Here is a 17,127-nt window from a genome sequence, read left to right as displayed (position 1 = left end):
ACGTGTGTTGTGGTGAAGTGACCATGGTGCCATAAATCAAGTGCCTGAACACTGTCGCTGTATGGCACCCCTGAACTGCCACTTCAGGGGCACATTCACCACTGGCTTTTGGTGCAACCCTGACCCCCAACCCAGACCACAGCAGCCCCCACCCCAGCCAGGAAAGCCTGAAGTTATGGAAGCTTGGCGAGAGCCCTTTACCATCAGGCCTCACCGTCGCTCTCATCCTTCCTACCTAATTACATTCGGGAAATACTAACCACTCCCCCGGTGGGAAAGAGGAGCCAGTGTTCTCTCCCGAAAAACTGACCGGAGCTAGAGCTACCCCAAACCCAGGGACCCGACCCTCTGGCCAGACCCAATGGTTCTCCATTCCCATCAGAAGGCTTCCCTTTTGGCTACAAACCGCTCCAGGTTACCTTTACACCAGCAGGTTTTGCATAGCCTCCGCCATCCCTGATACCACCTCTCCGTAGATCAGGGACAGAAGTAAGCGCCACCTCCTGGTAACTGATAAGAACAGATACTACACTTGATCTTAGCCAAAAGGCCGAGAAGCTGGTAGTCAGAATCTTTAATATTTGCAAACAAAGGTTTCCTATACAGAATAATAAGCTGTAAGGTTTTAAAACAGCAATATCAGAAACAATTCAATTACACAGTTTGTAGTGTACAATGGGATAAAGGAATATTCCTGAACTTTTTTTTATCTCATGGTTACTGTAAAATTGTGTGAATGCATCAGTGCAGTGCATGTTATCTCATCTTGCAGAGCTTGGATTCATTGAATGGGTTTACTAAAAATGTAAATATTGCAGAATATACAGCCTCATGCTCCATAACTAAGCTCCATTTACTGCTGAATAAACAAAATTATTAATGTATCTTAAATAGAAAACTATCTTTAGACAGATTTTTTTGCTCCAAAAGCATTTTATTAAAATAAATTTGATAAAAATCCAAAAAAAATCGACTTGAATTAAAAAAATCTGATTTAAAATCCAAAAAATCAGATTTTTTAAATTTTTTTTTAAATCATTGATTTATATCCACCCTGGAGACTCTGCTGATCGGAGATCGGAGTAAGGGGTCGTGTGACAGCTGATCACGTGATGTAAACCGCTTACCGGCGGCTGTCAGAGGGACATCGGTTCAGATCAAGGAGAGCAGCTGCTGCCACATCTGTGCCCACCTGTGCCACCTGCCAGTGCATAACAGTGCCCACTAGTGCCACATATCAGTGCCACTTATCAGTGCCCACAGTGCCACCTATCAATGCCACTTATCAGTGCCAATCAGTGCTACCTATCAGTGTTACCTACCAGTGCTCATCAGTGACACCTATCATGACACCTATCAGTGCCCTTCAGTGCCGCCCATCAGTGCCGCCTTATCTGTGCCTATCAGTGCAGCCTATCAGTGCCCATCAATGCAGCCCCATAAGCGCATATCAATGAAGGAGAAAAAATTACCTGTCTGCAAAATTTTAGAACAAACTATGAAAACCGTTTTTCTCTTTTCAAAATTTTTTTGTTTGTTTAGCAAAAAATAAAGACCCCAGGAGTGATTAACCACTTCACCACTGGGCACTTAAACCTCCTTAATAACCAGACCAATTTTCAGCTTTCAGTGCTCTCACATTTTGAATGACAATTACTCAGTCATGCAACACTGTACCTATATGAAATTTTTGTCCTTTTTTTCACACAAATAGAGCTTTCTTTTGGTGGTATTTAATCACCGCTGGGTTTTTTATTTTTTGCGCTATAAAAGAAAAAAGAATGAAAATTCGGTAAAAAAATTAATTTTTCTTTGTTTCTGTTATAAAATTTAGTAAATTAGTAATTTTTCTTTATAAATTTTGCCCAAAATTTATACTGCTACATATCTTTGGTAAAAATAAGTACAAATTGGTGTATATTATTTGGTCTTTGTGAAAGTTATAGAGTCCAAAAGCTATGGTGCCAATATCTGAAAATTGATCACACCTTAATTACTGATGGCCTATCTAATTTCTTGAGACCCTAACATGCCAGAAAAGTACAAATACTCCCCAAATGACCCCTTTTTGGAAAGAAGACATTCCAAGGTATTTAGAAAGATGCATGGTGAGTTTTTTTGAAGTTGTCATTTTTTCCCACAACTCTTTGCAAAATCAAGATTGTTTTTTTTTTTTTTTTCACAAAATTGTCATATTAGCAGGTTATTTCTCACACACAGCATATGCATACAACAAATTACACCCCAAAACACATTCTGCTATTACTCCCGAGTACGGCGATACAACATGTGTGAGACTTTTACACAGCATGTCCACATACAGAGGCCCAACATGCAGGGAGCAGTTTCGGGCGTTCTGGAGCACCCAGGCCAATTCTGACATTTCTCTCCTACATGTAAAAATCATCATTTATTTGCTAGAAAATTACATAGAACCCCAAAACATATATTTTTTTTAGCAAAGACCCTAGAAAATACAATGACGGTCGTTGCAACCTTTTATCTCGCACAGTATTTGAGCAGCAATTTTTCGAACGCGCTTTTTTTTTTAAAAAAACAGTTTTGTGCTTTAAAAAAAAAAAAAAAACAGTAAAGTTAGCTCAATGTTTTTGCAGAACGTGAAAGATGAAGTTACGCCGAGTAAATAGATACCTAACATGTCACCCTTCAAAATTGCACACGCTTGTGGAATGGCGCCAAACTTCGCTACTTAAAAATCCCCATAGGCAACGCTTTAAAATTTTTTACTAGTTACATGTTTTGAGTTACCGAGGAGGTCTCGGGCCAAAATTATTGCTCTCGTTCTAACGTGCGCAGCGATACCTCACATGTGTGGTTTGAACATCATTTTCATACGTGAGCGGGACTTACGTATGCATTCGCTTCTGCATGCGAGTACACGGGGACAGGGCAGGGGAGCTTTAACATTTTTTTTTTATTGTTCATTTTACTTTATTTATTTTAGTTTGACACTTTTTTCCAAAAAATTTATTTTTTGATCACTTTTATTCCTATTACAAGGAATGTAAACATCCCTTGTAATAGGAATATGGAATGACAGGTCCTCTTTACAGTGAGATATGGGGTCAATAAGACCCCACATCTCACCTCTAGGCTGGGAAGCCTGAAATAATAAAAAAAAATGATCCTGGCTTCGATCTTAGCGGTGAGTCGGTAGAAGCACCGGAGGGTGGCGGGGAGTCCCCTCTCGCCTCCTGTAAGAACGATCAAGCAGTGGAACAGCCGCTATGATCATTCTAATGGTGTAGGGGATCGCCGGCTGAAAAAGCTGATATCTGAATGATGCCTGTAGCTGCAGGCATCATTCAGATATCCCCGCACAAAGTCAAGGACGTCATATGACGGCGGGCAGGAAGTGATTAAAATGCTTTCTTTTTTTTTTTTTTTTTTTTTAAAACAAAGTTGTCCATTTATACAATATTTCTAACGCATGTACACACCAAAAATGACCCCCCAAAATGGATTCTCCTACTCCTCCTGAGTATGTCAATACCACATGTGTGAGACTTCCACAGCCTGGCCACATACAGAGGCCGAGTACAGCCGAGTATGGCTGAGCATGGCCGAGTATGGCCGAGTATGGCTCAGCATGGCTGGGTATGGCTGAATATGGCTGAGCATGGCTGCGCAGGGCTGGGTATGGCTGAGTATGGCTGGGTATTGTAGGGTATTGCCGAGTATGACTGGGTATGGCAGAGTATTGCGGGGTATTGCAGAGTATTGCGGGGTATTGCAGAGCATTGCAGGGTATTGCAGGCTATTGTAGAGCATTGCAGGGTATTGCTGAGTATTGCACAGGGTATTGCACAGTGTATTGCACAGGGTATTGCAGAGTATTGCATAGGATATTGCAGAGTATTGCACAGGGTATTGCAGAGTATTGCACAGGATATTGCAGAGTATTGCACAGGGTACTGCAGAGGATTGCACAGGGTACTGCAGAGGATTGCACAGGGTACTGCAGAATATTGCACAGGGTATTGCAGAACATTGCAGAGTATTGCATAGGGTATTGCAGGGTATTTCTGAGCATGGATGGATGGATTGTGGCTCTGTGTCACAGAGCAGCGCTGTGGGCACTACAGGTGCAGCCCACAGCGCTGCTGCCATCCGATCCCTCTCCCTCCCCTCTCACACTGTACCAATCGGTACAGAGAGGGGAGGGAGGAGCGACGGAGCAATCACATGGCAAACGGCCGCGACCAGCGGCCATTTACCGTGATGCGCCGGGTCCTCTGTACCCGGCGGTCATGGATGTTCTCGGGGGCGCGCAAGAGCGGAATTCTGGGAGGACGTCATAGTACGCCCTCCCAGAGTTAAGCAGCCGCCCTGTAGCCGTCATTCAGCTATGGGCCGGTTGTTAAGAGGTTAAATACCGCCAAAAGAAAGCTCTATTTGTGTGAAAAAAATGATAAAAATTTCATTTGGGTACAGTGTTGCATGATCGTGCAATTGTCATTCAAAGTGTGAAAGCTCTGAAAGCTAAAAATTGGTCTGGGCAGGAGGGGGGTTTAAGTGCCCAGTAAGTAAGTGGTAAACAAGCTTTAACATATCTTTTCTTCAGCAATGGAGTCTTGCATGGTGAGTGTAGTACTTATTGTTTTCTTTAAAACAATTGTACCTGCTAATGCCAGGTCTTTCTGAAACTCTCCATAATTGGTCCTTGGCTCTTGGACAACTCTTCTGATAATTCTTTTCACTCCTCTGTAAGAAATCTTGCAAGAGCACTTGGTCATGGCCAATTTATGGTGAAATGATGTTCTTTCCACTTCCGGATTATGGCCCCACCAGTACTCACTGGAACATTCAGAAGTTTAGAAATCCTTTTGTAACCAATGGCATTAGTATGTTTTGCAACAATAAGGTTGCAAAGGTCTTGAGAGAGCTCTGCTTTTACCCATCATGAGATGTTTCTTGTTTGACACCTTGGTAATGAGACACCGTTTTAAAGGCCATCAGTTAAAGGGTATAAGTTCACAATTGTACACTTTTTTTTTCTTCTAAATTCCAGCTCCCCTATGCACCAATATAGCATTCATGTCATTTTTTGCAAGAATATCAACACTTTTCATTAAATCTACAGTAACTTACTTCTCTTGTCCTAATCCATGTTTCGAGATGTCTCCATTAGTAATGTCTGTCTTCCTTACAGACTTTAGGTCATGACACAGGAAGGAGTTGACCAGCTGACCTCATTAGCACACACCCTGCATCATCCACCCATCCACTCCCAGCTGCACGTTTTTAAATGAAATGCAATTAATCAGTGATCACCCTTCTCACTAAATACATAATCAGTGCATAGTGTATGGCCATCTTTATACAAGTACATAGGAGGGAGTGGACAGAAACACTCAGCTGTCAAGCCCCATCCACAATTCTGCACAGCGGGAACACGCATTCCCACGTGCGTTTTTTGGGGTTTTTTTTAGCGGGGGGGGGGCATTTTGGAGCATTTTCACTCATCATGCACAGGGCAGCCCATCCACCTGAATGGGCTGCCCTACACATGGCAATTGCCCCAAAGAAGCTTCAGAATGTTTTTTTTTTTTTTTTTTAGAGTGGAGCCTGCTGCGTTTTTTACTCTAATTTTTGGCGCAGCGCATTTCTGAAATGCAAGGAAAAGCACAGATGTGAATGGAGCCTCATTGTTCTTGTGTTACTGCACCAATTTCACTTTCAGGCCCCATTCACATCTAGCATAGTGGGAGCGCACATTTTGTGTCTCGTTTTTTTCTGTAACACCCAATGGGGAGTCTGTTGATTTCAATTGGCTGCACTACATCTGGTTAATTGGACATTTTGTGCGTTTTGCAGCATTTGCCCCTCGTTTTTTCATATGGCAAAATGTGTGTTTGTTTTTGTGTTAGGTGTGCTGTTAACAATTAATGGCACTGAAAGCGCAACTAGTCATTTCAGGGGTATGAACATGGCCATACACTATGCAATCTGATCGTATATTGTGTATTTAGTGAGAAGGGTTATCACTGATTGATTGCATTTCATTAAAAAAAAAACGTGCACCTGGGAGTGGGAGGCTGGATGATGCAGGGTTTGTGCTAATGAGGTCAGCTGGTCAACTCCTTCCTATGTCATGACCTAAAGTCTGATCAGGAAGAAGACATTACTAATGGAAATGTCTGGAAAAGTAGATTAGGACAAGAAAAGTAAGTGACTGTAATGGAAAGCATGGTGCATAGGGGAGCTGGAATTTAGAAAAAAAAAAGTGTACAAAGGTGAATTTACCCTTCAAGACTGAACCAAGCTGGTGACAGTATGTAAAAAAAAAAAAAAAAAAAAAAAGAAAATGAAAAAAAAAATAATTTTTTTACATTTTTTAAAATAAATATTTTTTCTTTTTAATTTTTTAAAATTTTTTACAATTTTTTGTTACATAGTGTTACCAGAGCAATATTGTGTTACCATAGTAACGCTGTACTACTCTGGGGAGGTGATCAGGATTTTTATTTATTTTTTACACACTATGACTGCTTATAACTATGAACTTTACAGTTATAAGCAACCATATTCTTCCAGTGTTTACTATTGTGATTAGCTGTGACTGACCACAGCCAATCACATGGTACAGATGGGCTGTCGGTACCATGTGATCACTGTGACCAATCACAAAGCTCAAGACAATAAAAGGCATGAATCAAAGCCTTTCATTGTGTACAATTGTCATATGATCTACTGTGATTGGCCACACCGATCACTTGGTACTGGCAGCAGGCTGGTACAGTGATCTGTCATTGGCTGTGTCTGGAAGACATAGCAGGGTGACAGATCATGACAAAGTGCGGCCCATGGGGACAACAGGGCTCCTCCTCAGCCATCATATTACAATAGGCTGGGCAGTAGTGGGTTAAAATTAATTTACAAAAATTATAATCTATCTCAGGCCAACCTGACGGATGATTGAGAATTAAAGTGGTTGTAAAAGTAGCTTTTTTTTTTTTTACCTTAAAGCATTCTTGGCAGCCCTCCTTGTATTTACCTAAGCCTGATCTCAATCCAACACTGTACCTCTGCTCTTTCTCTCCTCATTGGACATGGAGGAAGCAGCGGGAGCCATTGGTCAATCAATCATAGCTTGTGAAGAGAAAGTGGGGGAGAGGGGGATCCAAGCCACACTCTGTCTATGGACTCACAGAGTGCGGCTTGGGATCAGGCCTGCACGAGTGTCCCCATTGCAAGCGGCTTGCTATGGGGGAACTCAGCAGAGGGGGAGAAACAGGGGGGGCCCTAGAAGAGAAGGATCAGGGCTGCTCTGTGCAAAAATCATTGCACAGAGTAGGAAAGTATGACATGCTTGTTATTAAAAAAAAAAAAAAAATACAATCACTTTAATTCAACTATATTCAGCAAGTGCAGGGATTTCACTGAAGCAGGGAAGAGGTTAAAGTTTTGTGCGAGTCTCACCCCTACTGGGAAGCTAAGTTGTAAACAGAGCACAGTTTTCCTAACATTAGCCATTAGCAGTGACAGCACAATGAGATATTTTAGAAATAAAATAGGACAGCAATAAAGAGAAGCCATAGAAAGAGAAATGTGTCCTCTGTAATCTCTTTGCTGCTGGGTCTTTTCCCATAACCCCGCTGAGAGTACTTTTGGTGTGGAGAAGGGGGCTGATACGGAACAGGTATGAAATGCCATCAGCATGCATACATGTGCAATGAACCTACTGCTCTTCAGGGACTGTGGCGGTATCATCCCTATGCTATTATCCTTTAACTATTATAGGAGCTGCCAGAGATCAGAGCTTTGTTTAATGCTGAGGAATGTGCACACAGAGACTGAAGGGAAGGCGCAATGCATTTCAAGGTTTATTGCTGCACCACTTACGCAAACAGTTATTTATAGAGCTTCTGTAGAGTGTTGAAAATTATACGCTGCAAACAGAAAGGTAGGAAAGGGAAGCTTGGCACTGCCATTTATTATTATTATGTTTTTGTGAATTACTGATAAAAGTAGATGACCTATAAGATGTGCACATACCATAGGGATAAGATGGTGGTACATGGGAGATGCATTGGTACACTAGTAGATTTCTGCACCCAATTGGTGCAGTGAAGTTTTGTTGGAGGAGTCGCTGCGATAAGCTGTAAGTGAATGCTGGTATGTTAGCAAGAGAACATTGTGTGTCATTTAGCCATCTTGACTGCTTAAATGAACAAGGTGGTGAAGTAAATCGGATGCCTTTTGGTAACCATGTCAGACCTACTCGATGGCTTCAAAGCAGTTGAACACTGTCAGGTGTCAGAATAAAGCTATGATAGAAAGGTAGAGTGGTGTAGATTCCTTAGGGTTGCCACTGTTCACAAAGTACCACTACTACAAGGCATTCTAAGACAATTATGTAACAAGAGTTGTGGTACTGTCTGTTATATGCTCACAGTCACTTGGCTGCTAACCAGCATCTTCCAGTTTTGTAAAACAAAAAAAAAATGTTTTGGATCATCTAAAATCATGTATTTAAAGTAGGGCTGCGGAAATGAACGATTCATTCCTTGATTAATCGTTCATTTTTTTGATCAGTAGGCCGCCTGCCCTGGGGCCGCTTTGGGCCAAGCTGTGGCTGCAGCGCTCCCTCCTCTTCCTCCTCCACTATATGTCATACACAGTCTGCGGGCATCTCCCACTGTGTGTCTCCGAGCTGAGTGTGAAAACTTTGGCCGCGCTGTGAGAAAAGTCCCCCCCACTGCATCTATCACAAGAGCTGATCTAGGAGGAGGGCTGGACTTTTCTCACAGCGCGGCCAAAGTTTTCACACTCAGCTCCGAGACACACAGCAGGAGATGCCCGCAGACTGTGTAATCCAGGGACAGGCACTGACTGCAGGGAAGCTGCGATTATGGGCACAGTGAGACTGCATTATGGGCACGGTGAGGCTGCCATTATAGGCACGGCGAGGCTGCGATTATGGGCACAGTGAGGCTGCGATTATAGGCATGGCAAGGCTGCGATTATGGGCACGGTGAGACAGCATTATGTGCACGGTGAGGCTGCGATTATGGGCACGGGTAGACTGCATTATGAGAATGGTGAGGCTGTGATTATGGGCACGGTAAGTCTGAGATCATAGGCACGGTTAGACTGCATTACGGTTACGGTAAGGCTGTGATTATGGGCGCGGTGAGGCTGCGATTATGAGCATGGTAAGGCTGAGACTATGGGCACAGAGAGGCTGAGTTTATGACGTGTGACGTCCTAGCCATGCCCCGCTATGTCCGGCTTCGGCCATTGCCATAACAACAGTGCTAAATCAGCTAAAACTAGTTGGATCTGTAAGGAACATTTTTTTTAAATAATTAAAAAAAGTGCCCAAGGTGTCTTAAGAATAAAAATACTGTGTTATTTTCTATAGAATTATTGGTTCATCCAACATCATTCAATCCACTTCTTGTGAGCCCAAGCCACCATAGACACACCTGCTGGGGTGCATCGTCGTGCAGGCCACGGCTCACAGTAGACACAGAGACTGCCAACCACCTTACTATGCAAGTCCATTCTTTGCATCACTCAGCACTGCCAACTGCTGGAGAAAACAAGAGGAACAGGAACCTGCAGGTCGTGTGACCAGCCAAGAGACAGCTGAAAAAAAGGTATGAATACTGAGAGAAGAAAAGACTTTAGTTGGTAGGATCATAAAGTTGAGCTTTAAACATTTCAAACAAGGAAGATAAAATGATAGACAGGCTACAAAACGTACCAAAAAAAAAAACAAAAACAAAAAAAAAATGGCTAAGAGCCTACAGAATAGGATATTACAAAAGTCACCTAAAAATAACTTGGGCTTTTCTAAGCAACAAGTAAAAGTGTTCACTGAGCTTTTTAAATATACAAAAGTAAGAGGGATCACTCTTTTTAGCTTTTCCTCCATCTTTTACCAGGGGTAGACATACAAAAACCCTGACTGAAGGACTAAGGGGACTGTTTACATGAGACGTAGGTGTGGCAGCTGTTTAAAATAAGCACTACAAAAAACACGGTCACTTCCAGCGCTAATAAGTCTTCCAAGGTGAGGAGTAACAGATGTCAGATAAAATGGTGGTGTGAAAGGTATATATGGTATCCCAAAACTAGGTGGATGCTGCCTTCCTCAAATGGGGTAATCCGAAAGGAACTACAAGAAAAGCAGAAATGGAAGGCGCGCACACCTAGTGCATTACCAGAGATAATAAGAATTTTTGTATAAAAGTGGTTACTCGCAAATTCCAACTGACAAAAGGCCATAAACACAGTGCATGGACATGCAGAGAACACGGGGTACAGCTATATTTCTGGGGCACACCCCTTTCATCAAAGCTAGGCTAGTCTCGTACACCATGGGCAAGTGCTTTGATAGGGAATGGTGGAATTGAAAATTGTGTCAAAAAAAGCCACACCCTCAAAGGGACGGGAATATAATGACTGAATGGGGTTTTGATATGGATTCAGTCGTAAAAAACGACTGAATTCATATCAAAACCCTATATCCAAAACAATAATTCATTCAAATCCATGATATACCACACATTCGTCTATATTTAGTCAGATGATTACAGCTGTAGGAACACATAAGCAAAAAAGGATGCAGGATTGATAAATGGGTGAATCCATGTCTCACCTCTACATGCCTGAAGTAGCTGCGGGGGGGTTGGGCACTCAGAGGTGTCTAAAAACCACACACTAGGACAGTGATGGTGAACCTTGGCACCCCAGATGTTTTGGAACTACATTTCCCATGATGCTCCACTACACTGCAGAGTGCATGAGCATCATGGGAAATGAAGTTCCAAAACATCTGGGGTGCCAAGGGTTGCCATCACTGCACTAGGATCACCCGACCAGAAGGGTTTTTCCCCCATTCCTGGCAATTTTGAAACTTCCATGGGTTTCAGTGGGCTGGCTGCAAGAACCCGGAAGAAACAGCTGGCCCACTGATGCCATCAGAAAAGAAGATGGCAGAGCAGGTCCTTGTGTGGCAGTGAAGCGGCAGGTTACACCAGACAACGCTCGATTCACTGAGTGTGTGAATACATTTAAGTAAGCAGGGAAAAAAAACAAAGGGGAATGAAGTTCCTTTTTAATGAAGAATGGGTAGCAAACATTGTTCTTACACAGGCAACCTTTGCTGACTGTGTAGACAATGGTTATATGCACTCACTTCCTTTCTACTTTTTTAATGACCAATTATGTTCACACTTACAAGGCAGGTGTGAATCTGATTGGTGACTTTTAGAAATGTCTTAGCATTTCCTTTTTTATTTTTTTATTTATGAAGCTTTCAGAAAGGGAAAGACAGAAAGAAGTCTCTTGTTTCTTCTCGTTTGGGATATTCCTTCCTACATCACAGATATGTTTCCAAGGTCATGAGATTACTGACAAATGGGACTGCTGTGGACTCTACAGCAATACTTAGATTAACAGTAAAGTAATGCTTATTGTATGCATCTCAGAGTTTACTTTTCATTTGTACTTTTTGTGTTTCCCATAGCAACACATCGTTATGTTTCTAGTAACAAAAACTTAAAACAAACATATGGCCACTGACTATAAAAAAAACTATATGGCCAAACATTTATTTACACCTGACCATAACACCTATATGCATTTGCTAGACATCCAAATAAAAAAGTATAAGCATTAATATGGAGTTACCACCTTCAGCCACTTTTATTGCTATAACAGATATCACTCTTCTGGGAAGGCTGTCCACAAAATTTTGGAGTGTGTCTGAGGGAATGTGTGTCCATTCCGTTAAAAGAACATTCATGCAGTCAGGTACAGATTTTGTAGATGCAACATGCAGGTGTTCAGGGTAGGGGTGATGTCAGGGCTCTGTGCAGGCCATCCTAGTTTATTCACACCAAATTCTTCAAATCGTGTCATTATGGAGCTGGCTGGCCTACACGTTTGAGGGATCCATCCCTTGAAACACGTAAACCAGCTAGGATCCCAAGGGTGTCCTTTACTGTTTTGGGAATGCTGGGGGGATTGAGAAACCTGAAGCTGACACTTTGTTTGATATGCTATATTCATCATATGGTTTGCAAGTATGTTTTATTTGGATTACTAATAAAAGGTATGTGGGATTATGCACTAGGCTGGTGCGCCCTTCTCTTTGTCTGATTTCTTGCAGGGCAGGGGTCTCCAAACTAAGGCCCATGGGCCAGATGTGGCCCTTTGCTTGCCTTTATAAGACCCTTGGGGCACTATTCCTTCCACTGATATGAGACACTATTCCTGCCACTGATGCCAGCAATGAGATACTAATCCTCCACTGACACCAGAGACTGGGAACTAATTCTCCAACTGACACCAATTATGGGGCACTATTCCTCCCACCGACACCAATAATATAATTATTTTACCCCCACTGACCACCAAGCCAATGACATTGTTTCCTGGGGCATCTTCTACTTCCACTGACTGCAGTCCGGCACCCCAAAGTTTGAAAGGCAGTAAATTGGCCCCTTGTTGCAAAAGTTTGGAGACTCCTGTTGTAGAGTGTCATTGGGAATTCCCCAGTCTTAAGAGGGCAGCAAGGTGGTGTGTATTCCTGAAGTGTGCCGTGCAGTAAATATATAAGGAACTGAAAATGGAACATTACACTTAGGCGCAGAAGAGTTTCTGTTTCATTATGGAACTAGGTTTGTGCACAGGGGCACAATCATGCTGGGACAAAGAAAGGGCCTTCCCTAAACGGTTTTCACAAGATTGGAAGTGCACAGTAGTCTAAAATGTCTTTGTATGCTGTACCAATAATTGTACAACCCACTGGAAACACCTGAACCTAATCATTTGGAGTGGTCCTTACATAATTTGGCCATATGGTGGGCATGATGCTCAGGTATCCACAAACCTTTGGTCATATAGTGTGAGATGATTTGCTATCAGTAAATTTGCCAAGTTTCCTTGATACTAATGATTGCAAATTAGGTCCACACAGTGTTGGTCTGTGAGGGTAGATTTTGGAATGGTCAGAAATTACTGGGCAAAAGGGTTTTTACAGGTTCTTATTAAAATGTAAAAGCATACAATAATTGGTAGTTAAAAGCAAACTTCAGAAAAATTGTAAAAAAAACTAAATAATGAAAAACTCTTAATCTAATTTTTTTATTAGATTTTTTTTTTGAAAAAAATACTGCTAGCATATCTGTCAGAAATCCATGGTATTCCCAACCTGGTGAGCTGCTCAAGATCTATTGCACTGAACAAAGCTACTGACTTAACTGGGATATATAGGCAGAAGCGTCTATTTAACTTACAGGAGAGGAACAGCCCAGGGAGCATCTCAAGTGTGAGGAAAAGCAAATTCACGAGTAGGCAGGTGATACAGAAAGCTGCAGAGGTACAGTAATAAATGTGTAAGCTATGCTTTGGAGCAAGGTGGGTGCTGTGAATCACAGCAGTGGCTAAACAAAATTAATAATACATTGGCAGGTCAACAAGCTCATATACATTTACTTTGATATTGTATTGTATGCAGGAGTAGGCAGCCATATAAACTTAGCGTGACTAAAAATGTTTACGAAATTGACAGTGCCATATATATATATTTATATATATTACACACACACATACATATTTCCCCCCTGACCCCTGCTTTTTACTTGAGCTGAGCCCTCATTTGATCCAGCACTGTGCACATCTACAGCGCTTCTCTCCCCTCATTTCCTGGTCTCTCTGGCTTTGCTGAGACAGTGGGAGCCATTGGCTTCCAGTGCTGTTAATCAAAGCCAGAACTGGTTTTAGTGACCGCAATAAAATACCTCCCAACTTTCATAAAGACTAGACTTTCATAAAAAGAGGCAGCCTGTATAAGGGCCAGAAGCGCAATGCAAAGAAGAATTGGCGTGGTTGCGTAGACTGAATATTAAGCATTGTTAAAAGTTATACAGTTAAAGCAAAGCTGCACCCAAAAGAGGAAGCTCCTCTTGTTTGCCTCCCCCCCCCCCTCCGCTGCCACATTTGGCACCTTTTGGAGGAAAGCGAGTACCTGGTTTGACAGGTGAGGTCAGGCACTGATGTGGGAAAGCAGGCCTGGCTCAGTGTCTCTGCCCTAATTCATCTCAAAATTGCTATATCGGGTTGAGGTCAGGCCAGTCAAATTTCTGCACCCCAAACTCGCTCATCCATGTCTTTAGGGACCTTGCTTTGTGCACTTGTCTAAATCATTTGGTGGAGGAGGGATTATGGTGTGGGGTTGATTTTCAGGGGTTGGACTTGGCCCCTTAGTTCCAGTGAAGGGAACTCTTAAGGTGTCAGTATAACAATACATTTTGTAAGATTTATGCCCCCAACTTTGTGGGAACATTTTGGCCTCTTCCTGTTCCAATATGACTGCATACACAAACAAGGTCCATAAAGACACGGATAAGCGAGTTTGGGGTGGAGGAACTTGACTGGACTGCACAGAGTCCTGACCTCAACCTGCTTCTGGAAGAATGGTCAAAAATTCCCATGAACACACTCCTAAAACTTGTGGATAAGTCTTCCCAGAAGAGTTGAAGCTGTTCTAGAAAGGGTGGGCCAACTCAATATTGAACCCTATGAATGAAGACTGGGATGCCATTAAAGTTCATGTGCCCCAATACTTTTGGTAATATAGTGTATATATCTATTGTGAAAGCTATCAGTCAGTTCTACTTAAGGCCCTAGAGGGCTGAAAAACGCTAGAAAACTTTCTGTATTAACTGTTTGCCTTTGCATCATTACATTTCGGAAATTCATGCCGGTGTGCAGGACCATTGCCACATACACCTCTGAGTTGCATATGGAAGCCTTATTATGCACCAGATAAATAGAACTTCTCACCATGTCAGATATTAAAGTGAGCTTGCCACATCCCTGTATGTATAAGGAAAAAAAAAAAAAAAAAAAAGGGTTTGATCACAAAATAAGCAACTAGGGGATTTTAAATAAAATCCTGCATTAAAAAATGCTGTTGCAAGATGATAGCCGCTGGCAGCTGTTCAAGCTGTATTACAGGGGTCCATGAAGTACATCCACACTGGCAAGGTTTGCAAACCTGGTCTCATGCCAGCAGACGCTAATGTGAGACCAGGAGACTCTTCAACACCACATAATATGGCTCTCTAGTTTTCGAGGTACTAGCCTCTTTGAGCCTCCAGATAGATTCTCTACATTATTTAAACAGACTCCACAACTACAGTAAGGCTGTGTTTTCTACTACCACCTATGCCTTCTTAGATCTGTCTGGTGTTCATTCCTCCCTGGATACATCTGTACAATATTGCTTATTAGCAATACACTATATCATTTTTTACACGTCTGATAATTACACGACTGTCATGCTCCTGAAGAAGCGTACTTATACGCGTAACATGTCGAGCGACTGAGTGAACTACTGTGCCCGGATACACACCCTGATCCACAACATTCTTCCGTTACTCAGATAGCACTTTGGGAACCCCAACTGCTGTCCCTCTGAATGTATTATTGTATCTTGGTATAATAAGTGGTGTCAGAGTTTTCTCTATGTGTAGGGCTCACAAACATCAATTTTATGTAACTTTTTGTTTGTATTTATATGCAACATCTATTTTCTCAATCAATTAAATCAAGTTATTACTTTTAGACGGTTCATCTGTGTGCCTAAAGAGTCCACTTTTTTAGCTAGATTTCTGTAAATGTCCACTACTGGGACGTTGGCACATTGTTACCTGTATACTCACAGTGTCACCCTGTGAAAGTATACGTAAATTAGAATCTATTTCCTTTTCAGATATGCATTCTGTTCATGCACTAGTGTACATGCCATACCTGCAGGTCGAGTTCTGCCTCCCTGCAGCCTGGCCAAAAAACTACCATCCTGGCCGAGCCACTCAGTGCTGACATATAAAGTAGGACATATTAACAGTTGAGCCCACCCCTGGCATCACACAAACAAGCTCTCTTCATTTTTCACAAGCCAATACACAAGCATTGTTCTTCACCTCCCCCTGTGGGAGATATTCTACCCACCCACCTTACAAAAAAATAAAAGTGGCAGGAAGGGCTTTTCGGGCTTTAATATAGATTCTTTTTGAGTAACAAACTTCTGCTGTGTTTTAGGAGTGTTACATTTTATTAAATGTCTAGGCTTGTGCTTTTCATCTAATTGAAGTTGTTTATTGGGCTCAGATGAAAATCTTACTATTCCCGAGATATTGTAAACTTTTTCCTCCCTAGTTGCTGGAACACGCCAAGAAAACAAATTCCCTGAGTTAGAAACCCTCTGTGACTTGTGTTTATGAGTGTAAAAAGGTATCAAATAAAATCAGTTTCTACTAATACACAATAATATAAAACTTCAAACAAATCCAATTCAAGATTTTCAACAAAAGCACGATAAAGTAGAATTATCATTGATTCCTTTGTAAAAAGCACTAAAGCTGTACTATAACAATCGCAATAGAAGAAAAATAATTTAAGGACAACTGCAAATTATCTGAATACCTTTTTAGTAAGAATCGCATATCTATGTGCCTCAACCTTCAGACAAGTGGGCAGCACAAGCCACAGTCTGTAGCATGTCACAATGGGGAATATTTACTAAAACTGGAGCACTTAGAATCTGGTGCAGCTGTGCATGGTATCCAATCAGCTTCTAACGTCAACTTGTTCAATTAGGCTTTGACAATGTAACCTGGAAGCTGATTGGTTTCTATGCAGAGCTGCACCAGATTTTGTACTCTCCAGTTTTAGTAAATAACCCCCCAGTTTGACATGGTGAATACTCAGGTCTGTTTACATTGCAGAAATTTTAACTCAGCATATTGCGTTTCACAAGCGGCAGTCTATCAAACTTGTTCACTGATGTCAACCGCATTGTAAACATGGTCATGGCAGTGGTGGCACGGTAGTTTAATGTAAAATCTCCACTGGGATAGAAAAAGATTCCACTGGAAATTGAAAAACAGGCATGCAGGGGGGCGTAATATTGCATTATGGATGCATGTATACCGGGTCTAAACTGCCTCTGAAAATCACTTTTCCAAGGGGCAGTATGGTAAATGTCAAGTAGTTTATTTGCAGTAGTGATAACTGACCCCACCCCTTTATTTTGAAGTGGTTTCTTGTTAAGAAATTCATATTTATTTTCTGTAGAAATGCTAA

General features: G+C 41.8%; 1 protein-coding gene and 1 pseudogene across 1 annotated transcript in view; both read right to left on the bottom strand.

Annotated features, from left to right (window-relative positions):
* EIPR1 (EARP complex and GARP complex interacting protein 1) overlaps positions 1-17,127 on the bottom strand; it is a 379,053-nt gene that overhangs the window by 167,108 nt on the left and 194,818 nt on the right. The window lies entirely within an intron of this gene.
* LOC141141935 (U2 spliceosomal RNA) lies at positions 429-562 on the bottom strand (annotated as a pseudogene).

This window comes from Aquarana catesbeiana, linkage group LG04, assembly GCF_042186555.1.
Source record: "Aquarana catesbeiana isolate 2022-GZ linkage group LG04, ASM4218655v1, whole genome shotgun sequence".
Taxonomy (NCBI): domain Eukaryota; kingdom Metazoa; phylum Chordata; class Amphibia; order Anura; family Ranidae; genus Aquarana; species Aquarana catesbeiana.
This window is presented reverse-complemented; position numbering and strand designations above follow the sequence as displayed.